The sequence below is a fragment of the Protopterus annectens genome, chromosome 10.part0 (assembly GCF_019279795.1).
Source record: "Protopterus annectens isolate FY-2018-M chromosome 10.part0, PAN1.0, whole genome shotgun sequence".
In the NCBI taxonomy this organism is placed as follows: Eukaryota; Metazoa; Chordata; order Ceratodontiformes; family Protopteridae; genus Protopterus; species Protopterus annectens.
In genome coordinates this window covers 1,262,627,900-1,262,653,946 of record NC_056744.1, presented here as the reverse complement: position 1 = coordinate 1,262,653,946, position 26,047 = coordinate 1,262,627,900, and positions in this window count along the sequence as shown.

Genomic DNA, 26,047 nt, shown 5'->3' with positions numbered 1-26,047 from the left:
TGGCATTGCTGATATGAACTGTAGTGTTATCTTTGGAAATTACCAAATTATTTGATGCTGTATACAACCATTGGTAGGTGGCAGGTGGGCTACTGTCAGCACTGCATAGTAATGTTGTCTCCTGTTCTTATTTTTTCAGGCTTTTTTTTAATAGTTGGTGTACTTGGGGAATATTCTGTTGTGAAAATTACAGTGTGGTTATCCTTTCCTTTATGGTTTGTAACTTCACATCGATAGGCTCCAGTACTGTTTTTAGACACATTAACAATTGTTAGAGTCTCTCTATCACCAACAGTTTCACCATTTTTGAGCCATGTTATTTGAGGAAAAGGATTTCCAGTGGCTTGACAGGTTAGGGTCGCATTACTACCTTCCAGTGCTTTGTCGGATGTTACAGTTTTATTTATTTCAGGAGCATATGTCACAGTTAATGTCTGATTGGCTGTTTTCGTAAATGTGTGTCCTCGAACTTGAATCATAGTTTCACAGGTGTAAGTGCTTCCATTGTCCTGCTTTTCTGCTTTCAAAGTGTAAACACCATGTTCAGATAAATGCAAGACATCAACTTCACGCTTCAGACTTAGACTAACATCTGATGGCTTTTCTCCAATCACAGAGCAGTTAATGGTTGCATTGGATCCAGCTTCTACCTTATGCAAACTAATGACAGGCTGTGGTAGGACATAACCAGTTATGGACTGTGTCAGTTTTTGTTTCATTTTCTATTGTTGCTTCACACAACAGCCTCTGTTCACCAGTGTCAGCATGAAACATGGCTTCTGCAATGCCTTTGTGGTCTGTGATAGTGACTGTTGTGTTCAGTTTCTTCTCAGCGTACGTCAGAATGACCTTCATTTTCCAGGGTGGAAAAACATCAGAAATCTCACATATTACAGTACTCTCCTTGTTGGCTTCTAGTACATCTTTCATGGTTATTTTTGTTTTTTCTGGAAATGCAAAAACAGAGTCACAGATGATGAAATATTAAGAAGGTCGGTGATGTTTGGACATAAGTCAAGTTTTGCAGAACATGTGTAGATTACCCCATCATCTGATATTTTTGGAATGAGTGTGAAGATCTCAGTTTTGCTTTGATTTTGCTTCTCAGTATCATTTGAATAGCTTTTATGAAGAACTGCGGAGTTGCCTTTCAGTATTGTGACAGCCAAATTCTTCACAGGAGCAACATTTGGGGCTGTGCATGTCAGATTGTAGGGCTTATTCACCAGCAACACAGGCAGTGGATTAATTATCACTTTCTGTGGAAAATCAGTACTAAGCAGAGTAATGCACAATAATCCACTCAATAGCAATTTATCCATTATGGAACATAAAAATCCAGACAGTGAAATAAGGGAATATCCAAAGGTAATAATATCGTTCCAAAAGTTAACTCCCGACAGTTCTGACGGTACCATTATGAAGGTGTCTGTCAGTAAATTTGCCAGTGGCTGTTTATCTCTTAATGACTCGGTGTGGCACGCGGAGTACTTCACCGTTATATACATTTAGTGAAACACAGAGAGAAAACCCTAAGTTGCCGCTCCCTCCCTCTCTCTCTCTCTGCGTTCTGCTTTTCTGATTTGTTCGCCACTTCAGCTCTGATTTCCCTTTCTCTTTCAGTGTAACACCGACGGAATTTCCCAGAACTTTATTTAATTCCTGGTGGGCAGCGAACAAAGTTTCAGAACACGTACAACTTGCTCCCTGAGGAGAAGGGGAATTTTTCTAGTCAGGGGACGACCAGCTTTCTTGGCTTGCTAGCCCCCCCCCCCCCATTAACCCTTATTCACTGTTCCTTCCTCCTTGCTTTGTAAATGCCTACCTTTACAGAAAAAAAATTCTCCACTAGTTTTAAACATTGCTAGGGAAATACTTTGCTTTTTCTTGCAGAAATGGCTGTATGTTGGGTCAGGTACCTGTCACACCATTTGTTGTTGTTGTATGTAGTTGTATAGGTTTAGGTCTCTAGAATGGGTGTTTGCTGTAACACTAATTCTAGTTTATTGAAGGAGTCCAAAGAGTACTCAGTTACTCATAGCAGAGAAGTCTGTATGAAACAGAGTAGACAGGGATTTTAGGGTATCAGAGTAACTAAGGATACTAAGACTTCAGATATATTTGGCAAGGAAATGATGAGGTCCCTCAAGCTGGTTTAGGTAGTTAGAGAGGTACCTGCTGAAGGGTGCATTATAGTCAATGACATGGGTAACAAGGGAGGAATAAAGTGGAGCCATAACTTCTCTGGACCTTGAAGAGATACCACAAGTTATAAGTTTTTCAAGGTAGAAGGATTTTCTCACCAAAACAAAGGCACAATCAAAGAAGAGTCTGTTATCAATATATGCACCAAAGTCCCTGATGATTGATGAAACTTAAGTGGAATTGTATCTGTATAATTATCAGCAGCAATGCTAGATTTACCAAAGGAAACTGTGTTGCATTTCTTGCTACTGAGGGTAAGCCCAAGACTAATACACCAAGCATTTGGCCTAGCCCTTACCGAAGAGTTTGAGTTTCAGAATGGGGCATGATATCCATCCATAGACCCTTGATATTGGATTTCAAGTCAAAGCCACACAGTTTAAAAATGAAGGGACCTGGGACAGAGCTCGGTGAGATACCAATGGTAACCTTTTTTGTTTCAAGCATACACCCTGACCTTAATAAAATGAGTAGCATCATGTAGCCAGTTGCCAATACAGTCAATGATATATGGGTTAATGTTGATTTGGGAGTGTTTGTAAATTGTATCATGATAGGGGTAGTGTCAAAGGCAGTGACAAGGTCCACATATCCATGGCCTCATTAACTCTTTCAATGAACTCAGTTAGGTAGAGCAGGCATAATCTTCCTTTTACAAAGTTGAAACATTATGTATCCTACAGTATAAGTCAGCCTATATCATTGTTTATTGGTTCGTCTATAATACATTCCATAGCACTGCAAATAACAGTAATGAGGCTAATAGACCTGTAAATCGCAGGGCAGGCAGTGGGACTATCTTCATGTAAAGGCTCTACAACTACCATTCTCCATACCTTGGGGAAACTGAAACTGAAGAGTTGTTTGAGGGGTGTTCTTAAGTGGGACTTCACCCTTCTCAGCAAATATCTAGGGATATTTTTAAGATGTATGGGAGCAGTGGTTTTAATTTTGCAAGGTGACAAAATGACTTTATCCCATTTTATCTCAGGAGTGGTGTGTGTGAGGGGAATCAAGATAAAAATGGAATATAATGGAACAGATCATTGATAAATATACTGCAATACTGAATATAAAAACTGAGTGCATATACAAGATTCACATATGTCAGTGGAGAAAGGACATTACAACCTCTGTTTATGGCATGGAAATCATAACTTAAAGTACACAGCCATAATGCACAATGATTAAATGGCATGCAAATGATATGCACTATCATATTATCACCAGCAGACGTCAGCATGAAAATGATACTGTTACTTGCCAAATAATGAATAATGTCATATTACACTTCCAGAAACACCTCTCAACTGTCCCAGACTTAAGCTTCAGATGTTGTCCTTATTATTTTTTCTTACTTTGATTGGCAGTGTACTAAACAGATTCAAGACCATAAGTTACTAACCACCATTATCCTGTGTTGTTTGGCTTGAGTCTGTCAGTCTCCATTTGTCCAATGAGTGATGTTGAGCATTTTGTCTGACCACATAGTACTTACTGTTCACCACCAAAAACAAAAAATTATTTCTAATCCTAGCCTCTCAACTTATTTTTAAACAATGTGCTTAAAGAACAGGAAAGTTCTCAATCAGATTAACTTTACATGAGCAAGGAAAACAATAAATAAAAATATCCTGTTACCAAAACTTGAGTGCACTCTACCAATCATTGTATTGATCTCCTCATAAAATGCAATCCTACTTCAAACAGCCATTTGCAAATATGTACATGTATTTGTCTAATAATGTCAGAATACACCCAACAATTTTGTACAAACTATTTAATTTATGCTCATATCCTACCCACCCTGTAAAATTATAGTAAGAACTATCTGAGATAGGTAAAGAATAAGTGATGATAATTGTCTAAATCTGCAAAGACACCACCCCATCCTGCACAGTTATTGTGGAGGAAAAAACATATTATTCAAAATGGAGGCTGTGCGTTGTACCATTAATATAATGTCATTTGTTTAATGGAACTGGTTAAGAACAAAGTTTTATATAGACATCTTTGAGTTTATTTGCACATAATGCTGTAACATAAAATTTTAACAAGAGGTACTGTACTGCAAATCGGTTTTATATTTTCAAATATATTTGTGCTATGCTTCATTTTTGATGTTAGATGCATTTCTTTTCCTCCCATAGTCATAGATATGGTTGATTTACAGACAAAGAGAGAGAGAGAGACAGACAGACAGACATAATAAATATAGAAAGAAACAAGCAAAGAAATAGCTTGTTATAGTTCCATATCAAAAGTATAACAGCAGCCAATGTAAGCCCTAACACTGTTAAAAATAAATTGTGGTTCAAAGAGAAAACCAGTGAATTGCAAAGCTCATGGTTATACCTTTCAAGCCATATTACATGGTTATTTCACCCTCCTGTACTCGCCAACATCAAGGCTGTGTTTTTATGACTTTTACTTATAACGTCATCATGGCTGTACTGTAAAGTGAAAAGAACAATCTAAGATACCACAGCCTTTGTCTAAATGGATATTTCCCTCTTTCACATTTGCACTTTCAAATTACAATTTTTAAGAATCACAGTTATGTTCATCAGCCTATTAACAAGCAAGCATTTAATAAATGAATGAAATATGAGATAGCCTTCATTTGCTCCACGTATGCTAACATAAGTACGTCAAACAACAGAGTATTCTTGGTGTACGAACTGCATTAACAACACCAGGAGGTGCATGTATTGTAAGTGTTTTTGTACAAGCATCTTTGGTGGAACAGGTAGTGCTAGGACCCAGAAGAAGCACCGACAATAAAAAAGTCAAGATAACAGAATCATTTTCAGCCCATAAGACATTTGTTTTTACCTACTGTTTCACTCTGATTCATTAATTAGTAGGGTGCTAATTTATGTTAACTTTTTCAGGGGATGGTTTTGGAAAGTCAATTTCTTGTTTTCTTGACTTAGTTTGAATTAAGCCCTTCTGCAGCACAAATTCTCTAATTGTTCTGGGATTTCAAACAATGATGTTAGAAGCAAAGTGATAAATGATACTGACGGGGAGGAGGGCTTTTATTAGGCCTTCAGTAGCAAAGACAGCAGGCTGTAAAATTGGCTTGGTGTGTGACAGTAGCTTTACACAAATGAAATATTCAATACTGACTAGTGGTGCTGTAATGAGTTATTTATTTATTTATTTGACATTTGTTTACTGGGATGTCCGTCTGGTCAGAAAAATTTGTTTTCAGCAGAGACCAGGGGAGAAAAGTTCCAACAGTAGATACAGAATATAAATAGGAAATTATTACAATTACATCAACATAAACAGTAAATACATTCTTTATTATCCATAGAGCAATATATAAACAATAGATTTAACTAAGAAAAAAAAGAAATCGAGTTTTCTCATTATTATAAGAAGTCAAACATAAATACATTTAATACATATAAAATGACCTGGCCATTGTATATCTATACAGTCTATTAAGGGATCTCAATGAATAGTAAGTATTTATAGGTGTTAGTCAAATATTCAGATGCTGGCAACAGAGATGATAATATATACATAAGAAACATGCATAGTTCTTGGCCTCAGGATATAATAACAAAGTGTAGGAGGATTTTGTAATGTAGTCAGTAGTCGTAGTAGTTATTACATAATTTATGTGCAGAAAAGTGTTAGTGATACCATGAGGGCATAGTTATAGGAAATATGAGATGAATGAAGAGATGTAAGGAATGTTAGATGGGCTGTAAATTAAGCAAAGGTGGTGAATGTTTGGATAAATGAAACATCTAAGAGAAATTTTGGAGGGGTTGCAGTGTTTGATTATATTGTTTAGAGTAGGAGAGGCAAGGGGCTTATTAATTATATTTTGTAGTTGGTCATATCAGTGGATTTACCACCTTTCTGGATTGGGATGATATAGGACATATTCCATATTTCTGGTGCTACAGATTCTGAGATGGATTTATTGAGCACGATGCTGATAGGGTAAGCTATAGATTTGGCAGATAATTTAAGGTAATGGGGAGGAAGGTTGTCAGCAGAGGTAGAGTAGGATTTTAGTTTCAGTAGGAGTTTCTTATAAGACTTGTAGGAATAGGTTGCAATGAAAATGTTGGTGAGATTTCTGAATTCAGTTTTGGCTGATATGCTGAAGATGGTTGGTGCTAGTATTAGGGGCATTGATTGGGGGAGTAGAGGAGCAGGAGGAGGAGGTGCTGGAGTTGCACTTATTAGATATTAACTCAATTATGGACTGTATGAAATGGTTGTTAAACGTTTTTAGCTATTTGGAATGGAAGGTCTTTGAGCGAAAAGCAAGGTTCTTTTTTGTGCCTGAGTTGAGCAGGGTTGCTCTGGAGGTCCAGAATTTTTTGGGATTGGTTTTGTGGTTTTGTTGTAGGTGTGTAGTATGATTGTTTGGATTTGATAACTTGTTTCTTTACATGGTTTCTCAGTTGTTTGAAGTGTATTAGCTCTGGTTGATTTTTACTCTGCTTTTCTTCATTAGATTTGTACCTGCCTTGGATAGCCAAGGGGTATATTGTTTTTGATCCATTTTGTGCAGACTGGAGTTAGAGTGTCTAGTATTTTTAGGAAGGTATTATTAAAGTAATGCACAGCTTCATCTAATGGAAGATGTTTTAGTGGAAACTAATTTATTTTGTTGAGTAGTTCATTAAATTTTTCTTGCATAAAATTGGTTAGGTTCTGAATGGATTTTATATTATGTGTCTTCGGGAGCTTTACATTAGTTCTGGTGGTAAATGTTGGTAGGTGATCACTGAAGGCATTTAGCAGTGTGTCACTAGGTTTGAAGTTAGTTGAATGTGACACCAATATCCAATCTAGGATAGATTGTTGGCCATAGTCTTTTTTGTACCTGGTAGGGAATTAATTAGTTGTGAGCAACCACAGAGGTTAATACTGTTTGATGGAAATTCTGATGAGATGGATTGCCAGTCTGTATTAATCTCACCTAGAATAATAGTCTTAGGCTTGATGGTTTGAGAAGTCCAAGACAGAATATCCTCTAATATGGGAATATTTTTTCCTGGAAGAATGTAAAGAACAATGATGTAGATTTGCATGGTGTTGTTAAAGTTTAAGAATGATATGAGTATTTCAGTGTGGGGGAAAGTGGGGATGTTATCTTTGAATGGAGCTAAGTCATTAGAGTGTGAGTACAGTACAACTACTGTTCCTTCTTTCCTATGGTGCCTGTCAAGTCTAGTTATGTCTTAGTTAGGTGGCGATACTTCAAAGGCTCTTACAGTAGGTTTTCACCAGGTTTCAGTTAGAGCTAGGATGTCAGGCTTGTGCTGGTCTATCCAAGCATGAAAGGGAGATATTTTATTTGGAATGCTTCTAATGTTGAGGTACATGATATGGATGTTTCTTGGACATGTCCTGAGGCCTTGTCGAGTATTGGGTCTTGGGTTAGAGTGGGCATCTCCACATAGAAGTAATACTGAGAGTAGGTAGGATAGTAGTATGTTAAGTTTTTTTTTTTTTTGGAGGGAGGGGCATTTAAAAAGTATAAGGCAATGTGTACCCTGTGAGGTGTGTAGTCGTTTTGGTGTTAAATAATAAGGGAGCATGTAGAAAAAATATATCTGGGGAGATGTCTGAGAAACTGTTAAGGTAAAAATGGTTATTGGAAGCCATGGCATGTGATGAGGAGTTAATAATTAAGGTTTGAGGTGGAAGTGATGTTACATGTGTAAGGAATATTAGAAGGGTGTTAGACTATATATTACATGCATAATTGGGTGAGTAGGATGAAGATGGCAAAAGGTTGCTGATGATTAGAGTGGGATTTCATTTAGGGTGTATGGTCTTAAGTTAGCAATTATTCTTACAGAGAGTAAGAAGTGAGTGTATTTTAAGGTTGGGATATAGTGAGTAGAGCAAGGTTCAAGAGTTGGTGAAGTGATTGGTTAATTGAGAAGTATGTAGTAGATGGAGTAAGGTACAGGAATTTGAGGTGAGACTGGATAATTGAGAAGGAAGGTGGAGTTAGTTAAGTAAGTGTAGGAGTAGTGGGGATGGGTGAGATTTGGGAGTAGGTTTGCAGAGCAGAGTGAGCCTGATCGCAGTGAGGGTGAAATGGAGTGGGCCGGACCATTAATCAGCTGAATGCAAAAACATTCACACACAGAAGCAAGTAAGTAAGGCACTGGAAAGGAAATTATAGTAGCTGTTATTATTGAGCAGGGAGTTAAGGAAGGGGAAGCTTACATGAAGCAAAATCAGAGATATTTAATGAAGTATCTTATAGCTACAGTGCAATTGTAAGTAACACTGAGATGACAGAGAGAGAGTTAGAGAGTTTGGGGGAAGAGAATAGATTACCAGAATGAGGTGAGAGCTTTCACAGTATAATCATACCACTATTGGAGACTGAAAGTGCAGTTGCATACGCATTAGGAGATGCAGGACACGATAGGAAAAAATAATCTGAGTCTGAAGCTGATGGGGAGGATAGGGTTCAAGATAGGGTTCAGTGATGTGCAGATAGCATTTGAGTAGAGATATAGATTAACTGCATATGTACTACTGTTGCATAACATGCCCAAAAAATAAGGTCTGAGCTCTAGATGAAACTATGTTGACTTAGAAGTGACTTATTTATTTATTTATACCACAAATGTTGACACCACAAACTGCTGAAAGACAAGAAATGCAGGACAAAGCACCTCAAACACCAATGAACTCTTCAGCTCTTTAATTAAAATTGATAAAAAATAGACAACACACAATACCACACTGTAAAGTTAAGCCCTTTTCATCTGGTTCTATGACCAGACTTCTTCAGACAAAAACAGCAGGCACAAAAGCAGATTTATATATATATATATATATATATATATATATATATATATATATATATATATGGTTCCACTTCATATCATCGAAAATTAATTTCATCGAATTGCAAAACATCGAGACCAAATCGTCAAAAACTCATAACATCGAATCTCAAATCATTGAAGACTATAAAGCAACTAGAAATAACATTCCACAGAGTTTTTGCTACATTTATGCAGGGGGGCAAGCCCCCCTGCACCACCCATGTGGGGGAGCGGCCCGTAAATAAATATACCAACTCCAAGGTTGCACTACAGTGGGGGAAAAAGGTAATTTCCTAACCCCACTGGGATTCCCTGACAATAATGATAGTGCCTCTATTCAATGTTTATTAAAACTGAAAAGTTTATTTAGATAATTAACTAGCATAAGTAATCTTTGCATACGTTATGTGATCCTGTTAGTAGTATATTGCATGGTAATAGCTAACCCAGTGTCTTACGTAGATCAGTAGTGGATGTAACAGAGTATACTTTGAATTTCTTGGAGCTAGGTCTAAATTTCTACAGTGTAAATAATATTAGGCGCAAGGTGATTTGTATATATTTAAAATATATCTAATTTATTAAAAAGTGATTTAGGTATTTTGGAGTGTTAGGTTACTAAAATTATGTATGAAAATTATACATGTAAGGAATTCTATGTTTGAATTTGTGGTACACCAACTGTTGATTACATTCCTAGTCAGTGTATTCATTTAACTTTAATGTTGTACTATTTGTTTTAAATGAATGAAGTGTAGAAGTCAGGGACTGTATTTGGTGGATTAATTAACTAATCAATTGTTTAACTAGGGGGTGGAGGGGAGTGCAAACTAGTATATATATATATATATATATATATATATATATATATATATATATATATATATATATCTACCTGAAAACATCGACACGCGAAAACACCAACAACGAGATCACCGACACCATAAAACCGACAGTTCAAAAACATGACAGTTTACATGCCCGACAAACCATTATCCCGACAGTCAACAAAACAAAACAAATCCCTTTTCCAAAAAACACACAAACACAACACAAGCACACCAAAAACTTTACAAACCTACACTAAACCTTACATACACAACTATCTATGCACTAACCTTAACACAAGCCCTAACCCTAAGGTCTGTCACTATCGCAGACTTACCTTACCTGCACCCTAACCCTAAAGTCCATCACTATTGCACACTTACCTTACCCGCACCCTAACTGTAAAGTCTGTCACTAACGCACACTTACCTTACCCGCACCCTCACCCTCACCCTAACGTCCATCACTATCACATATTTGCACAGTCGCGCTCGTTTCACATGTCGGTGTTTTCAGCGTTGGGATTTTGAACTGTCGATCATTTCCATTGTCAGTCTTCCGGTGTCAGTGTTCTCATCATCGGTGTTTCAAGGTTTCAATGTTTTCAGGTATATATAAACTGCTTTTGTGCCTGCTGTTTTTGTCTGAAGAAGTCTGGTCATAGAACCAGATGAAAAGCGCTTAACTTTACAGTGTGGTACTGTGGTCTGTCCATCTTTTATCTATTTTAATTAAAGAGCTGAACAGCTGAAAAGTTTGTTGGTGTTTGAGGTGCTTTGTCCTGCATTTCTTGTCATTATTTATTTATTTGTTTGTTTGACATTTCTTAACTGGGATTAGTCCATCTGAGCAAAATCCCTTTTTCAGTGGAGGCCAGGGGAGTAAAGCTCCACAGTACAAGTAAACAAGAAAATTTGCAAAATTAAAGATGAATACAGTGAAAAATTTACAATAAAACAGTTAAGTAAATGTAGAAAAAGCTCCACAGTACAATATAGTAAGAGGCATTATAACATTAAAGAAAATACATAGCAAAGAAATATACAATAAAACATTTGAATAAATTTACATAACACAGTGGGCTATCTTCAGAAGGTAACTGTACAATACAGAGCAGTTAAGTGAGAGAGAGTTAAGGAAGGAAGAGATAGGATAGTGAAAAAAGGGTGGGTTCATGTGGAATGATTACAGAGGCAAATCCATGTGCTATTAAGGTACCTTTTGAGAGTTTTCTTGAATTCGTGGATGTAGGAAATGTTTCAAAGGTTCATGGGGAGCTTGTTCCATGCAAGAGCAGGGAAGTAGCTGTAGAGATTCTGTCCAATAGATTTTTTAGGTTTGTGAATTTGTAAGAGACATTGGCAAGAGCTTCTGAGGGATCGAGGGAGCTTATAGAGGGAGACAAGTGAGGAAATGCTATCACATTTTCAGCTGGTCAGGAGTGAGCTTGCAGTTGATTGCATGCATTCCAGTAGCTAAGACTGGAGTCCATACAGCAGTAGATGAATTTAGGAGCTAACATCCAACAGGTCTCCTACCAAAAGTAGCACTTTTTCAATCTGTAATCTCTAAAACACTTACATATCATGGTGCTGTGATGCAGGTGGATGAGGCTGGGGTGGGTAGTTATGGATATTGCAGTTTACCTCAGAATGGGAGGTGGTTACCTGAGAATCAGGGCTAATGAAATCAGGGGGATTGCATCTCCAAGTGTATATGTGTGTTTGTGTGGGGCAGGGTCTAAACCAGTACAAATAACACAGTTGATGCATTACAAAAAGCAACAACAGATCTGTATGCCTATAATACTGTGTCCTGTTACACACAGTTAAAACATTTTAGATTGATCTCTGTATACAAGGAGCAGCAGCTTCTTGTACTTTACACATTACAACCTCTCCCCCACAACTGAGGCATGACACAGTGGGGTAAGAACGTCGACACTGGGGCTGCCAGAACTCCATGGCTCTGCAGCTCATCACTGTTAGACGTGGCAGATTCAGTGTCCTGGGGGTTGTTTGTAATTCAAGAACAGATGACTTTGACACCACAGCAGATGGCTTTAACATCACATTTCTGCAAAATGAAACAAGAAAAACAACTAATGCAGCCTTAGACATGAGTACAGCATTGTAACAGTTTTCTACATAGAAAGAGACAGTCTTGTCTAAGCTGGATAAAGTCCTAATCAATACAGCTCTATTGAAGATTCAGTTCATACAATGTAAAACTATTTATACATAGTGCAGATATCTTACAGCAATAACATGTTGAAAAAGAATGTTCCCAATAGATAAAGTATTCACAAGTCATAGTTCATACAGATGACACTAAAAACACTGACTACACTCTTTTGAACAGACATGACAAGATAATGTAGCCTAGGTAAACATATATTTGTTCTTGTGTAAGAAATAGATTGTACTAATTCCTTCTCTCAAAGTAAGCTGGTGCTGGAAGGAGGTTGAGATAAGTTTGTCATGGGGTAGTGCATGAGCAGAGCCAGGTTTTATTTAAGTATTCTTTTAGTAGTTGCTTGAATTTGGTGAGTTTAGAGGTAGATCTAATTTGCATAGGGATGGAGTATGAGTAGAGACTTTGGTCTGAGGATTTTTGATGTTTATATATGCTGGAAAGACATTGTTTATAGTTCAAAGTAGTCTAGTAGGGTGATAGGAATGGAGAATATGAGTAAAAACAGGGCGGCCCTTGGCTTTTTGAATAATGCTGTATGTGGAGCTACCTTATATGTAATCTAAGTGGTGGTTCAGTTTAAGTCAATTAAAGCCCTTAAGGGCAATACAATCATTGCTATAGTATTGTTTATTGGTGGCAAATGTTGCAACCTTATTATAACATGCCTCCATCTTATTTTTGATTTTAGCCTAAAGTTTGGTTAGGATGGGTGCACTGTATAAGAGAGATGGGAGAAGGTAGTTAGAGGCAAGAGTGGTTTTGATAGTGTTGCTAAAGAAGCTTTTATCCCTTAAGAGCATTCCTAATTTTTGATGCGTCTTTTTATGTTATTTTGAACATGCAGGTCAAATTTGAGGTTATCATCTATAATCACTCCAAGAAGTTATGTATGGGAAATTACTTCAATTTCAGTTTTGTTTAATTAAAAGATTTTGATATTTGCTTTATATGGCATGTGTGATTTGGAGAAAAATAGCAGTACCTTTGTTTTTGTAGGGCTGAGTAATAGCTGGGCGTTATGAAACCGTTTCTCAACTAAGGGTAAAGCTTCTTGTGTGATATGGAGGAGTTGAGGCAAGTTATTAGATGCACATATAAGCATACTCTATAAGAAAGGCTGGACCTGCAGAGGTATAGAGGTCACTGAAAAAGATATTAAAGAGGAGCAGATCAAGAATAGAACCTTAGGGTATAGCAGTGGAGACTTGCAGGTGATGGAGAGAGGGAGAGCATTCTGCCATTTTACAGACTAGAGCCTTTTAGTTAAATAGCTACTGAAGCACAGTAATGAAGAATGGGGTAGTCTAAGTTGAAGCAGTTTATAAAGGTATTTAGGGTGAGAAATTGTACTTAAGGTTTTTTACTGGTCAAGGAGTCAAAAGGAAACACGTCTGCCTGATTCACTGTATTGGTTTATGGTGTCAGTGAATGTAAGGAGGGCAGTAGTTGTACTGTGTTTTGAATGAAAGCCATTTTGGGTGGATGTTAAGAGCTGTTCTTGTAGAAGATGGTGGAAGAGTTGCTATTTCAAGAATTTTTGAGAGAGATAATAATATTGCAATAGACTAAAAGTTAGACACTTCAGCTAAGATGCCACATTTATGAAGAGGGAAAGTATAAGATTTTTTTTCCACACTGAGGGAGCATAGGATTCAGATATTGATCTATTGATAAGGATGGAGACTGGGTAAGCTATAACATCGACAGCTATCTTTAGTTATTCAAATGGGAGATTGTCAGCTGCAGTGGAGCAAGGTTTGAGTTTAAGCAGAAGTTTTTTTTTTTTTTTTTAATCAATGTGGAAGCAAAGGTTCTAAGTAGAAGCTGCACACAATATATATATATATATATATATATATATATATATATATATATATATATAGGGTGGAATAGGTTCATGTTTGGATGCTAGGGGTGAGTAAAGGAAGTGGTAATGTGTATGGTGTCTGGAGAAAGTTGATTTTGTCTAAACTGTTTGCCTTATTACTAAGATTGGATGTGCTTGGGGGTGTTAGAAGCAAGGCAGATACTTGAAATATGTTAAGAAAAAAAAGTGTGAAATTTCGGTAAAGAAAAGTAGACCCATATATGAGTCTCCTTCTGTTTGTCGAAAACACAGTTTATCGAGAAACAGGAAGTCAAACCCAAGTGAAAGTGCACTACATCTGAAGTGCAGTTTTGCGAAAGACGATTTGCTGAAGCACGTTACAGTGGGGATAAGGAAATATATCCTTTCCCCCACTGTAGTGTGATCTAGGAGTTAGTATATTTAAGTAGGGGGTGTGTGGGGCACTGCCCCCCACATGGGGGTGTGCAGGGAGGCAAAACAATGTTAACAGTATTTTTTTTTTCCAATTCGGTGAATCAGCTTTCGCGAAAATACACTTTCAGTGTATTGCACTTTCGCAGAAGTGGAGTTTTACTTTTCTTTTTTAAGATTGTGAAATTTCGATAAAGATATATAGAGAGTTGAATGTATGAAAGGTAGTTAGGGAGTTCCAGCCAATTCAAAGATGGAGAGCTGTGCAATGATGGGAGGAGGATTTGGATCCGGTAGCAAACTTAGTGATTTTGTTGTAACAGGAAGCGAGTTTCGACTTTAGGGAGGATTGAAGACTGGTAAGGACAGGGGCACCGTACAGAAGGGAGGGGAGGAGATAGGTTGTACAAAGGGTATGTTTGGTTGAGGGGATAAGATAATGATTGTGGAGATATAACATACCCTGTTTTTGATGTGTTTTCCTAATATCAGTTTGTAGGTGGATGTCAAACTTTAATTGATCATCAATAAGGACTCCTAGAAGTTTTGTGTGGGAACTATTTCAATTGGGGTCAAGTTTTGGCTAGTTATAGAGAAAGAATTCTTATCAATATTGATGGATTTGGAGGGGGTAACTATCATGATCTTAGATTTTGAAGGGTTGAGAGCAAGGTGATTGTTGAGCATCCAAGACTCAGTGCAGGAGAAAGCTTCTTGAGTTAGTTTCATGAGTTTAGAGAGGGATTTGGTGGAACAGATAATGGGAGTATCATCGGCGTATTGGACCAGTTTAGCATTTGGAATACAGTGATGGAAGTCGTTGATGAAGATGTTGAACAATATAAAAACTTGTGGGATGCCTGTGACAATATGAAGGAAAGAAGAGATACAATTTTTCCATTTGACTGCTTGCTCTCTATTTACAAGGTAAATGGAAAACCAGTTGATGGAGGATGAGGAAGGATTGAGGTGAGAGAGCTTGGACAGGAGAAGGTTTTGTGAAAGAGTATAGAAGGCCTTGGATAAATCTAGGAGAAAGGTTGATACACTGTTGCTGGAGTCAAGAGTATGGTTGATGGTTTCAAGAAAGGAGAGGAGGGCTGTGGTCATGCTGTGCCCTGGTCTGAAGCCATGTTGTGTAGGGGTCAGCAGTTGATTGTCTAATAGATAGGGTATGAGCTGTAGGTGGATACATCTTTTGAGAATTTTAGAAATGGGAGCTAGAATGGCTATTGGACAGAAAGTAGAGATTTCAGTATTGTTGCCCCCCCCTGTGGAGGGGAATAATAAAGGCTTTTTTTTCCAGAGGAGGGGTATGTAAGATTCTTGGATGGAAAAGTTTATTAGGATGGATATGAGAAAAGCTATGCCATTGGCAGCTAGTTTGAGGAAGTTTGATGAAAGCTCATCTGGGGCATTGAACATGGTTCTAATTTTTGTAGAAGTTGTTTTATGGTGGTAATAGGTACAGGTTTGATAGAGAAAGAGGGGTGTTGAGTAGAGTTAGAGTTAGAGAGGGTTGAGATTGTGGAGGGAGCTGGGGCCTTGCCTGACATATTATTAGGGAAAGATGTGGTGAGCTTAGCTATTGAGTCTATAAAGAAGGAGTTACATTGTGTAGTTAAGGAGAGATCAGAAGAAGTATGATCTGGCCAGGGGTTGTCTTTTTTGCTAAGATGGATTAGGGTAGAGATGGTGTTCCAGAACTGTTTGGGGTTTGATTTATGATTATTTTATAATACTGCATAGCAGGAGTTTCATTCTGTGGAAATTTGTTTTTTTTTAGCTCTGCAACACCCAACTGTATGTGCTTCAACACAAATGATACCACCAAAGCCAAAACGGTATTTTATTTCTCTAGTGCCTCGGCTACAAATAGCCTACAAGGAGTAAAATACACAAAATGAACCACACTTTAAATAATACCAGCAGCTTCAATCAATAAACAATTAAAGAATTAAACAATAACTTAAAACAACAATTTTCAATTAAAACTTTTTTAAAAGCATCAGTGTCCCATTTCATATAACACTTTTCCAACAACATTCAGTATTTAATCCTATTGGTACCAGCGTACCATATTTTAAAATAAATATTGTTTCCTTTTTTAAAAGGTTATATCTATGTGTTTCCCTATCATTATTATTTAAACAAATCTGTTCTAAAATAGTAGATTCAAGTCCTTCAGGATTTCTGTCATGGCAATTACTAAAATGTTGGGCCAAGGGACTTTCTATGCTACCTATCCTAATGTCCCTCAAGTGTTCTAACAATCTAACATTGAACATTCTTTTAGTTTGTCCAGTATAGAACATATAGCATGTACATCTAATGGCATATATTACCCCTTCTGTTCTACAATTATAAGCCCCATTCACAATGAAAGGGATACTATTTATGGTCTGAAAAGTATTTCTTATATAAGGACATCCCATACATTTGTTGCAGGGTATCATCCCTTTGTTCAAAATCTGCATCGACAAATTAATGTCTGGTCTATGAAATTTAGTATGCACCACCATATCTCATATATTTCTACCTCTCTTATAAGAAAATATTATTTTTTTATTAGTTAACTCATCAAAACTTTTCAAAAATTCCCAATAATGGAGCACAACTTGTTTAATATTCTCACTCAACATGTTATAACCTAGAGCCAAAAATAAACTGTCTATATCTCTTTTATTCCTTTCACTATCATATTGCCCCAAATAACTTTTTGTTTTATTTATTCCATATCTAATGAGCAATACCGTCTTCACATCTATTTCAATAATTTTTGTATCATATCTTCTATTCTTAAACATTGATACAGTTTTGTTCTAATACTTTCTAAATATGCCTTCATCGTTGCACAATCCCTTTCTTTCTTAAAAATTCCCCAAATGGCAATGATTCCAAAGTATGTTGTTTTTTTTTTTTTTTAACTCTATTACAGTCGACCAAGTAACTGGGTGTCTTATGTTTTTGGTACAGTTTCTATGATTTATCATGGAGATGCATGAGGGAGATGGTCTCTTTGGTTAGCCATGGGGCAGTTTTGGCTTTGACCCTTTTAGATCTAAGGGGAACAAAGCTGTTGAGGAAGGTTTGAGCATTGAAATGTTTCAGGGAATGGGCTGTGCTATAGTTATGGTGTAAATGAAGGGAAAGAGGTGTATGTTATGCAAAGGCAGGGAGATGGTCACTACATGAGTCAGGTAAAGTACCACTATTAGAGATACTGTGGGGGTGGGAAACTAGTATCCAGTCTAGAATGCTCCAAAAGATACTGCCTTTAGCAAGTCTAGTTGGGGAATTGATTAGTTGGGTGAATTTATATAGGTTTATATTATGAAAGGTTGTGGGAGAGTTTATGGAAGACCAGTTAATATTAATGTCACCAAGGAGTATAGTCTCATTTTTTATGTTAGCTGAGATCCAAGAGAGAATATCCTCAAAAATGGGGATATTGTTTCCTGGGGGGATGTAGAGGGCAGGTATGCATATGCTTTTGTTGTTTATTTTTAGGAGGGCCAGGGTAAGTTCATTTGTAGCAAATTGGGGTATGGCCTTTGTATAGGGAGTACTGTCAGAAAAGATGAGTAGACTAGGGCTACTCCACCACCTTTTTTGGTTCTGTCATTTCTTATAATTCTATAGTTGGGTGGAGTAATTTCAGTGTCCTTAATGTGAGGTTTTAGCCATGTTTCTGAGATAGAAAGAATGTCTGGTTGGTTGTGGGATAGCCAGGTATGAAAATTATCTAACTTGTTGGATAAACAATGGGGAATTCTTGTAGAAAATAGGACAGATTTGTAGGAAGAAGAGGAGGATGGTGAGGGTAAGTTATTGTTCTGGTTGGTTGGGGCTTCAGGGATGGGATGATTGTCACCAGAGGGGAGGATTGAGATCAGTCGAAGTAGGAGGGAAGAATGGTATTTAGAGTCTTTGGAGTTAGGGTTGAGGGTGGGGAAGCAATTATGTTCTGGAGTGTGAGGGATGGAGACTGTTTTAGAGATGGTTGGAATACATTTTCTGATAGACAAGTGAGAGTCATGATTGTAAAGGTGTGGAGAAATATAGGGAGTGAGGATTAATTCAAATCTGAAGAAAGTAGAGATTGTATGAAAGTGGGAAGAGTGACAGATGTGAGGGAGACATGTAAGATATGGAAGGCAGGAGAGGAAGAGAGGATGACATATCATGGTTAAAGTTAGTGTGGGTTTGGTTAGCATTATTGGTGTAGAGGTCATGTGAAAAGTATGGAGATGAGTTGGAAAAATGGATGGAGTTAATACATGTAAATATGATTTGTAGTGAGATGTGGAGTGGAGATGGTGTAGAGTGGTGGTTATTAGAGGTATTGGGAGGAAGGGCATGTGAGTGAGGGTGGGGTTTGCTTGTCATAGGTTAATTAAGGGATGGGAGTGATTATGTGGTGATAAGTTTAGAGGTAGTGGAGGTGGGTGGGATATGGGGGCAGGGTAGGGGAGTGGAGTGAGCCCAGAGGGCGAACAGATCAGGCAGAGAAAAGAAGGAGTAATGAGGAGGAGAATTAAGAAGCCATTCAGAGCCACAGTCATATTATTGTACCTGGGGCTACTGGAGAATCCAGAGGTAAGTATAGAAGAACCTTTAGAAATATTAAAACTTTACACAAAATGGCACAGATACATGCCATTTGTTCAGAATGAACAGGCTGATGGAGTGCAAATATTTGTCTATACTGGGATTTCTTCCTTGGGGTAGTTTTGATAGCCTGGTGGTTCTAAAAAGGTTAGGGGAGGCACCTGAATTAAAAGTGCCAGGAAAGCTGTAAAATAATATAACTAGAGACAAAAAAATAGTGTTAGGTCAATAGGATAGCTGAGAGGAGAAAAAGGACAACAATAGGGCAAGTAGGGGATTCAATATCACAACCAAATGCATTTATCAGAAACTATTCAAGAAGGGAATGATCGCTAACTGTTCAGTTAGGGGACTGGGCATGGAGAAGAGGTGAAATACAAGAGATAGGGCAGCAGAGTCCTTTAAAAGTAATGCAGGTACTGACTGGGTACACAAAAAAAACAATAATAACAAGAATTAAAACAGCACTGGGAAAAGAATCAAGAGGACAGCTTAGTGTATATGAAATGGAAACATTTGCTACCAAACACTGATATAATATGTCTAAATTGTGGGGAAAGTAGAAAAATAATCAATCAATAAGCAACAAATACACACAGAACATGTGTGGGTACCCATTAAACAGAGAACTCACTAAATACATATTTACCTCAATGATAAGGAAAGGTATGTGTTGTTATATTGTAAAATGTATAAGTGGGGGATGCTACTAGTTGTGCCTAGAGGGAGCGAGGTAGCCCAAACATGTGCTGATAATAGGGCATTCAAAATACTATATTCCTAGCCTGAGAGTAAGGAAAAGGCCAAGAAAGGCTGTGTTGCTAGCCTGTGCGAGTATCATACATCTGAAACATACACAGGCACATAGGTTATATGGCAGATCTTGAATGGACAGTTACAGAAATATGTGTTTTACAGCACAGCACATTTGGGTAAATAAAGATCATGCTGTTACCAAGGTACCATAATATGAGGCTTTCAGAAGCAAAATAGCACTGGTGACAACACTTTGCAAATAAGCTTGTGCTGGACAGTGAACACCACAGAATGTAAGGCACATCAAACATATATACTTTGAACATAGATAAGTGGAACAGCATGTAAATATATGTAAAGCTCACAGCAATAACCTATTAAAAAACATAATATGCAATGACAATGTATTCCAGCAAATATATGGAAGTAAGCCAATCTCAAATAGCAATGACCTATTATTGAATACAATATGCAACTTAATGCCTAAATACAATATGCAATGACAAATTATTCCAGCATATATAAGCAAGTAGGCCCAAAACTCACTGGTGAGCACACTAGCAGCCTTACGGAACACCGACCACAGGACAGTGAGTCAATATTAAGAATGGGTCACAGGTAGGACCGCTAACATATAGACGTCAGGGGCAGGAAGTAAGGTGAATGGGGGAGGTGAGAGACAAATGAGTAGAGGTAGGCAGGAAGTGTAGGAGGATACTGAGCCAAGAAGGAGTAATGAGGAAGAGAATTCAGAAACCAGTCAGTGACACAGCCATTTTCTTGCACCTGGGGCTATTGGAGAATCCAAAGGTAAGTATAATTTAAAATGTGGCCACAGTCAGGAACTCTGTGAACTAGCAAATAAATGAAAGCACATTAGGAACAGTACCAAGTCTCTAGAGCATTTTAATCAATGAAGTGGAATGATATCAAATATATGTATATACTACCACCTAGTGACATTCCTATTCCTATTGTCAAGCTTTCTTTCTCTGTTCAACCTTCAACCTTCCTATTCCTATCATTGTTGTAATTCTTTTCATGTTTATCTCATTCAGACATCAAATGTATACACAGAAGAACTTTGTCTCATATGGAGAGAAAGGATGCAAATTGTGCAGGCTCTGCAGGCTGTATATGAAAACACAGAGCAGTTATATGATCAATGTGCAATAAAAAATGATATGGCTTGCCACAAGTTGAAATACATTACTGTTGCCATCATTTCATAATTTCATTCACTAATCACTAGCATTGCATTCAAGTATTAATGGTTCACACAGAAAATGGCTAAATGTTTGGAAGTAATGAGAATATTTGTGAAAAAAAAACAGAACAGTTGCTTGACCACTGTTTTATGATCATTTGTATGCCTAATTCTGAGTGATTCTATGTGCAGGAATGCAACACAGTGAAATACATTACTACAATCATTACATTTTCACACCAATCAGCAGCATTCATAGAATGGGACATTCTTTTTGGGGTTAATCAGGAGGTATGTTGTTTGTGAAAGCAAAGAACAGTTATTCAAAACATTTAATGATCACTGATATGGCTTCCTGGGAGACAGTGTACTGTATGTGCAACCAAAAGCTGAAATACATTTGTTATGGTCATTATTTCTTTCACTTTTATAAAATGATGTCATCACAATTGTACACAGAAGATGGCTGTCTCTATGGCTGATACAAGATGCATATGAAAAAAGCAGAGCAGTTGCATAACCACTGATGAATGATCATTACTACAGCTTATCATGGACTATTGTGCATGTAGGTCAGTAACACACTAATGTATATTATATGGTGATCAATGCATTTAAAGTTTAGACACTGTTCTAAGAACAGGACAAATTCCTGATAACTTTCAAGTAACTCATATAATTTGACCAAAGGTAGTGTGTTTGTTTGAGAGAAAACAAATGTAATATTTTACTGTGACCATCATTCAGTATCTTCATAATCAGACATCAGATGGTTACACAGAAGATGGATATTACTTTGAGGGATGGAGGAGAGAGCCACACATCCTCTGAAACAACATGGTACTTACATGAGCACTGTTGAATGTGAATTAATATGGCCAGTTTTTTATTCTTTTCATGTTCAAACTCTGTGTGTATGAAATGGTAATTATATGATAACTCTTGAATATCCTTTGATAGTATGACATGCCATAAAGTTGCAAGTAGAAAAAATATTATTGTAACCATTGCCTTTTCATCTGCTGGCTATGTGTGAAAAAAACAGGGCAGTTACTTGATCACTGTTGCCTATCACTGGTATGGCCTGTTGGGAGGTAGTCTGTGTGTCTGAGACTAACATTTCATTCACTGTCATCATAATGTGATGTTTTATGTGTACACGGATGATGGCTTTCAGTTTGGGGCTGAGGGAATGAACCAAGCTATGTATGAAAGAATAGGAAAGCATTTTGCTGCCAAGTGGAAATCATGCTTAGCATTTCTGTAAACTGCAATATTGAATATTGTGTCATTTGCCATTTTCTGTGTGTGTGTGTGTGTGTGTGTGTGTGTGTGTGTGTGTGTGTGTGTGTGTGTGTGTGTGTGTGTGTGTGTGTGTGTGTGTGTGTGTGTGTGTGTGTGTGTGTGTGTGTGTGTGTGTGTGGGTGTGTGTGTGTGTTGTGTCTAATAAATGGCTGCCAAAAATAGCAGTTACTAGAAAATGGAAATCAAAATCTAAACTAACGATATTGGAAGTAGTGAATACAGTAACAGAGATAAAACAATTGGAACTGCATTTTTTAGAACAGGGTAGGAGCAAACTACATAGGAAAAAATGAGAATTTTGGGGACAATATATACAAGGGAGAAATGAGGTCTAAAAGGATTCAGGACGTAAATGAAATACAAGAGATAGGGCAGCAGAGTCCTTTAAAAGTAATGCAGGTACTGACTGGGTACACAAAAAAAAAACAATAATAACAAGAATTAAAACAGCACTGGGAAAAGAATCAAGAGGACAGCTTAGTGTATATGAAATGGAAACATTTGCTACCAAACACTGATATAATATGTCTAAATTGTGGGGAAAGTAGAAAAATAATCAATCAATAAGCAACAAATACACACAGAACATGTGTGGTTACCCTTTAAACAGAGAGCTCGCTAAATACATATTTACCTCAATGATAAGGAAAGGTATGTGTTGTTATATTGTAAAATGTATAAGTGGGGGATGCTACTAGTTGCGCCTAGAGCGAGCGAGGTAGCCCAAACATGTGCTGATAATAGGGCATTCAAAATACTATATTCCTAGCCTGAGAGTAAGGAAAAGGCCAAGAAAGGCTGTGTTGCTAGCCTGTGCGAGTGTCATACATCTGAAACATACACAGGCACATAGGTTATATGGCAGATCGTGAATGGACAGTTACAGAAATATGTGTTTTACAGCACAGCACATTTGGGTAAATAAAGATCATGCTGTTACCAAGTTACCATAATATGAGGCTTTCAGAAGCAAAATAGCACTGGTGACAACACTTTGCAAATAAGCTTGTGCTGGACAGTGAACACCACAGAATGTAAGGCACATCAAACATATATACTTTGAATATAGATAAGTGGAACAGCATGTAAATATATGTAAAGCTCACAGCAATAACCTATTAAAAAACATAATATGCAATGACAATGTATTCCAGCAAATATATGGAAGTAAGCCAATCTCAAATAGCAATGACCTATTATTGAATACAATATGCAACTTAATGCCTGAATACAATATGCAATGACAAACTATTCCAGCATATATAAGCAAGTTGGCCCAAAACTCACTGGTGAGCACACTAGCAGCCTTACGGAGCACCGACCGCAGGACAGTGAGTCAATATTAAGAATGGGTCACAGGTAGGACCGCTAACATATAGACTTCAGGGGCAGGAAGTAAGGTGAATGGGGGAGGTGAGAGACAAATGAGTAGAGGTAGGCAGGAAGTATAGGAGGATACTGAGCCAAGAAGGAGTAATGAGGAAGAGAATTCAGAAACCAGTCAGTGACACAGTCATTTTCTTGCACCTGGGGCTACTGGAGAATCCAAAGGTAAGTATAATTTAAAATGTGGCCACAGTCAGGAACTCTGTGAACTAGCAAATAAATGAAAGCACATTAGGAACAGTACCAAGTCTCTAGAGCATTTTAATCAATGAAGTGGAATGATATCAAATATATGTATATACTACCACCTAGTGACATTCCTATTCCTATTGTCAAGCTTTCTTTCTCTGTTCAACCTTCAACCTTCCTATTCCTATTATTGTTGTAATTCTTTTCATGTTTATCTCATTCAGACATCAAATGTATACACAGAAGAACTTTGTCTCATATGGAGAGAAAGGATGCAAATTGTGCAGGCTCTGCAGGCTGTATATGAAAACACAGAGCAGTTATATGATCAATGTGCAATAAAAAATGATATGGCTTGCCACAAGTTGAAATACATTACTGTTGCCATCATTTCATAATTTCATTCACTAATCACTAGCATTGCATTCAAGTATTAATGGTTCACACAGAAAATGGCTAAATGTTTGGAAGTAATGAGAATATTTGTGAAAAAAACAGAACAGTTGCTTGACCACTGTTTTATGATCATTTGTATGCCTAATTCTGAGTGATTCTATGTGCAGGAATGCAACACAGTGAAATACATTACTACAATCATTACATTTTCACACCAATCAGCAGCATTCATAGAATGGGACATTCTTTTTGGGGTTAATCAAGAGGTATGTTGTTTGTGAAAGCAAAGAACAGTTATTCAAAACATTTAATGATCACTGATATGGCTTCCTGGGAGACAGTGTACTGTATGTGCAACCAAAAGCTGAAATACATTTGTTATGGTCATTATTTCTTTCACTTTTATAAAATGATGTCATCACAATTGTACACAGAAGATGGCTGTCTATATGGCTGATACAAGATGCATATGAAAAAAGCAGAGCAGTTGCATAACCACTGATGAATGATCATTACTACAGCTTATCATGGACTATTGTGCATGTAGGTCAGTAACACACTAATGTATATTATATGGTGATCAATGCATTTAAAGTTTAGACACTGTTCTAAGAACAGGACAAATTCCTGATAACTTTCAAGTAACTCATATAATTTGACCAAAGGTAGTGTGTTTGTTTGAGAGAAAACAAATGTAATATTTTACTGTGACCATCATTCAGTATCTTCGTAATCAGACATCAGATGGTTACACAGAAGATGGATATTACTTTGAGGGATAGAGGAGAGAGCCACACATCCTCTGAAACAACATGGTACTTACATGAGCACTGTTGAATGTGAATTAATATGGCCTGTTTTTTATTCTTTTCATGTTCAAACTCTGTGTGTATGAAATGGTAATTATATGATAACTCTTGAATATCCTTTGATAGTATGACATGCCATAAAGTTGCAAGTAGAAAAAATATTATTGTAACCATTGCCTTTTCATCTGCTGGCTATGTGTGAAAAAAACAGGGCAGTTACTTGATCACTGTTGCCTATCACTGGTATGGCTTGTTGGGAGGTAGTCTGTGTGTCTGAGACTAACATTTCATTCACTGTCATCATAATGTGATGTTTTATGTGTACACGGATGATGGCTTTCAGTTTGGGGCTGAGGGAATGAACCAAGCTATGTATGAAAGAATAGGAAAGCATTTTGCTGCCAAGTGGAAATCATGCTTAGCATTTCTGTAAACTGCAATATTGAATATTGTGTCATTTGCCATTTTCTGTGTGTGTGTGTGTGTGTGTGTGTGTGTGTGTGTGTGTGTGTGTGTGTGTGTGTGTGTGTGTGTGTGTGTGTGTGTGTGTGTGTGTGTGTGTGTGTGTGTGTGTGTGTGTGTGTGGGTGTGGGTGTGTGTGTGTGTTGTGTCTAATAAATGGCTGCCAAAAATAGCAGTTACTAGAAAATGGAAATCAAAATCTAAACTAACGATATTGGAAGTAGTGAATACAGTAACAGAGATAAAACAATTGGAACTGCATTTTTAGAACAGGGTAGGAGCAAACTACATAGGAAAAAATGAGAATTTTGGGGACAATATATACAAGGGAGAAATGAGGTCTAAAAGGATTCAGGATGTAAATGAAATACAAGAGATAGGGCAGCAGAGTCCTTTAAAAGTAATGCAGGTACTGACTGGGTACACAAAAAACAATAATAACAAGAATTAAAACAGCACTGGGAAAAGAATCAAGAGGACAGCTTAGTGTATATGAAATGGAAACATTTGCTACCAAACACTGATATAATATGTCTAAATTGTGGGGAAAGTAGAAAAATAATCAATCAATAAGCAACAAATACACACAGAACATGTGTGGTTACCC